A 4,649-nucleotide genomic window follows, 5' to 3' on the forward strand; every position below is an offset into this window, starting at 1 on the left:
ACAACAGAGGGGACACTCGCAGGAGGCGAGGAAGGAGCAAGGGGCACCGAGGGCAACGACGAAGAAGACTGCGAAGAAGGTGCGGGTTCAACGGGAGCGGGAGAACAAGAGAGATGAAGAATCCCGCGAGACCAAATGATCTTGGGCTCGGTATCCCGGAGCCAGGGATAGCCGAGGATGACGGGCTGGTGCGGCGACTTGATGACGTCGAACTTGAGTCGCTGAGAGCTGTCCCCAAGGAGGAGCTGGAGGGAGACAGTCTCGTGTGTGATGGGGCCAGAGGACAAGGGCCGGCCATCAACGGCCTCGACAGCCAAGGGAGTGGACTTGGCGACAGTCGGAACGGAGAAACGGAAAACAAAGTCCTGGTCGACAAAGTTGCCGGCGGCACCAGAGTCGACAAGAGCCTTGCACGGAACCACGGAGCCAACGGGCAAGACAAGCGAAGCGGGAACGACAAGTGAACATAATCCGGAAGACGAGGCAGCGCACACCGACACAGGGTCACCAAGCGGATCACCAGACTGCTCCGAAAACACGTCTGCTTTCACTGAGGGGAACCAGCAAGACGGCCTGGCGCCCATCGCCTGTGGGTGAGACACGGATTCACCAATGGCAAAGCCATCAATTACTAACGTCGAGCTCACGTCTGCTGACAACCCCCCAGCTACGACAGTCGATGCATCCGTCGACAAGTCCGAAACACCACCCGACAACCCTGCACCAGTGCACAACGACTCGGGAGACATGGTTTGGGGCACCGATTCTGAGTCTCCATTCAGAATCGGGCCAAGTCGTTTCCCGATTCCACCTGTCTTACCTCGCCGTCATCATAGATGACGGCCCTGATGGTCCGGGACGGAGCGGCGGTCTTGGCAGGACAGTTGCGTGCCATGTGGCCCTTGTTGCCACAGTAGAGGCACAGTCCGAGGCGGCGGCGGCGTTGCTTTTCGTCCGGAGTCAGGGGACCCATAAGGGCAGAGTCCACCTGCATGGGGTCGTGGCCGGGAGTTGGGGACGGACGAGGAGCAAAGGAGGAATGGCCTCGGGAAGCAGGATCGGGATGTCGGAAAGGCGCGGGGGCAAAGGAGTGTGTGGGGCCAAGGAAAGGTTGTGCGGGTCGGGCTCGAAAGGAGGTGCGGCGTTCTTGGCGACGTTCGCGAAGGCGGGCATCCAGTTCGACGCAGAGTTGGACGTAATCGTCGAGGTCGCGGGGATGGTCACGGACACGGGCAAGCTCGTCCTTGAGATCTTCCGTCAAGGCCTGACGGAAGAAAGAGATCTTCGCGGAGTCGTTCCAGGTGGTGTCGGCGGCGACACGGAGGAAGTCGGAAGCGAAGATGTCGCAGGGACGGCTTCCCTGGAACATGGACTGGATGGCGGCTTCGGCGGAGCGGGCGCGGTCGGGGTCGTCGAAGGCGGAGGCGAAGCGCCCCATGAACTCGTCGTAAGAGTTCAAACGGGCATCGTTGCCCTCTAGCATGGGCGTCGCCCACTGAAGGGCGGGTCCGGAGAGCAGGCTGAGGATAAATCCGACTCGGACTGGATCGGTGGGGAAGCGTTGAGGGTGCATCCTCATGTAGAGGTTGCACTGACTGACAAAGGCACGGAAGCCCCGACGGTTGCCATCGAAGCGGTCGGGGACTTGAGAGGGAGGGCCGGCGGCGGCAGCGGGGGCGTCACGGGCGTCACGGGCGGTACGAAGGGCGGTGACTTCGTCTTGGAGAGCTTGGATGCGCTGGGCTATGGCTGGGTCCATGGTGGCGTAAGTCACGTGACAAGTGGGAATCGATCGGAAAACAAAAACTGGAAAGTGTGTTCAGGGGTGACTGGGCAAGGGGTGACTATGCAGGGGTACAGGGTGACTGTGCAGGGGTACAGGGGTGACTGTGCAGGGGTACCCTCTAATCGAGGATAAAAGGTCAAAGAAATCCAGGAGTGACTGTGCAGGGGAAGGGGTACCACCAAGGGTGACAGCGCAATGACAGGAGAGGATCAGGACAGTGCAAGACAGGACAGTTGTACCACCGAGAGGTCAACCACAGGACAAGGACAGGAGACTTGACAGGACCGGAAAGGACAGGACAGGGACTTGACAGTTCACGTGACCGTAGGGCCAGGGCAGGAGCCAGACAGGGACTTGACAGGTAGCACAAGGAGAAGGGTTCGACCAAGCAGGTGGTCTCCGACAGTATTAGAGTCAGAACAATATGTGAGGGAGCGATGGGGAGTGTGTGTGTGCAAGGGAGAACACCTGACCAGGTGCTTGGTAGAAGAGGTTGTTAAGGAAGACTGTTTATTGTTCTGACTGGAGTGTGATACATACTGGCGGACGCAGGCCTATTTATAGACCGGGGGGCACCTCCGGGGGACGAGGTGGGCGGAAGCGGTCTCCGGCGGGCGACGGGGGCGGTGTAGCACCGAGGACCGAGAAGGGGGGTGCGAGGACAGGCGAGGTGCAAGCGAGAGAGGCTTGCCACAGCCCAGCGGCATGTGTTACCCGGTGGCGCCGTTGGGAGCCACTCAGAGGGCGAGGCAAAAGCACGCGGTCAGCCACGAGCATAAACAAAAGACGTGGAAGGAAACTACTGGTGCGCAGGAGGACGGAGGGATCGGAACGGTTCCGGCTTGGCGCCGGGTGAACGGAAGGGCGGCTAAACTACGGGTAAACACCGGATAAACTCCGGGAACGGATGGGACGGGGTGTGGGAAACCGGGAGGAGCAGGGAGGAGCGAGAGGGAGCGAGAGGAAGCGAGAAGGGACCTCGGAGTGCAAGAAAGGTCCTCGAGGGACCGGGGAGCGACCAAAATGGATGGGGATGGTGCGGAAAGTGAAGTTTGTGGTGCGGAGAAGGTCGCTGTGATGCCGGAGCATCACACACTGACACCATTCAAAATCTAATGCACAACCCCGACACACCCTCTCCATGAATCCAAGAATCTAATGCACAGGAGCGTACAACTCACGAATGATGGAGTGGTGTAAATGGCCGATGGAGGACGGTGATGAAACTGGCGCACTCCAGGCATCCATCGGTGAGCAGGGCAAGGCGAGTCATCGCCGGTGGCTGCGGGGGGATGACAACCAGCGCTATTTTGGTACTGCAGATTCAATGCTCGCCGTGACTTATCTCCGTTGGTGGAGATACGGAGGGGATGATGAAACCCACCCAGCAGGACGACGGCAAACAGGGTTCATGGCGCACCTCCCGAGCCGGGGCAGCTGCGGCCGACGTGGACACTCCGCCATCCTCCGACTCTGGAGGGACAGGTGGGTCTCCCTCCCCCAGCCCGGCCCGTCGTATATGAGGGATCGAGGGAGGGTGTGTCCTGCTTTCAAACCATCTTCCCAGTCCAGTCTTCGAAGATGGCTGCTCGATTGCCTCTCGAGCCGTTTCCTCCACCTGGTCAGGAACTGAATCCAGTATTCATCAGGTCATACTCGCAGCAGTACATGGGTATCCTGAGCACCGTCGGGGATGTGTCTTACTACAATTTGACCTTTGAGATGATCAACCCCGATATCAATCGTGGTCGCCATCGCTCCGACGAGAAGTTAGGACACCCCGTCTTTCCGACTTTCAAGTGGTCGATTGAACACCTTGCCTTGGCTCGTCGATACATCTACGCCGTCCTGGACAGCTTCCTCAAGCATTTTGACCGGATCGTGGATGGCGTTACCACTCCGGAATGGAACAAATGGCAGGAACGTCGCGTGGTGATTGCCAAACTTGTTCAACGCAATTATAATTTGAAATATGGTGTCAAGTGCACCCTCAACACCAGCCACCACTTCGACTTGTTCCTCACCAGCGAGGAGATCGGTGTTTTCCAGGCCGTCTACAACGCAGTGGTCTGCCCCGGCGATCCGGTCGAGCAACGCAGATGCGATTATTTTTTCAAAAACCAGTCGAAGAATCGAATGCGGAAGATCACTTCTATCAAAGACCTCCCTGTTGCGTACGAAACTCAACGTCAAAATAGGATCGGGTATCGCCAAACCCCCAGTATCGACAACCATGGGTTTTCCAAATACCCTGTTGTGATCCCATTCTACGCTTTCAGGCGCTTGACATTGGATGGCACAGTGAGGATCTTGATCTCGTTCGAAAGAACTCGACACTACTGGACATCGCCCACGGAGCCATTGTCCCGACCCATCCTTGGATATTTTCAAGCCAATAGGCATCTGTACCAGCAAAAGCCCAAAACCATCGAGCGAGCGTACACACTTGTGTGTATCAGAATGGAAAAGAGAAAGATTCTCGACAACGACGACTTCGTTGCCCTGTTTCTATGGGATTCTGATTGTAGGAGATGGTATCTCCGACGCTGTGCTGCGCGTACTGCGCGTACTGCGCGGCGCAGTGGGTCGTGACCTGTGCTGCGCTTTGCGTTTTCACGCACCGCAGGCAGGCCACCGCAGGGTATACCTGCGGGTTGCCCCCGTTCCCCCCGTTTGTCTGGAGTTCGGTTTTATCGTGAATAAACGTAAGTGCTCCCCGAGCTCACCCGTCCGCTAGAGTAGCCTAGCACCGCCCTGTTCTGCCCCGTCCTGTCTTGTCTTGTACCCCCTCCCTCCCCGTCTTGCCCCAACGTCCCAGTAGTGGACGTTACATGGTAGCATCGGAAATCCTCGTCTTGTTTTC

Source organism: Polychytrium aggregatum (assembly GCF_025602895.1).
Source record: "Polychytrium aggregatum strain JEL109 chromosome Unknown BJ171scaffold_208, whole genome shotgun sequence".
Classification (NCBI taxonomy): domain Eukaryota; kingdom Fungi; phylum Chytridiomycota; class Chytridiomycetes; order Polychytriales; genus Polychytrium; species Polychytrium aggregatum.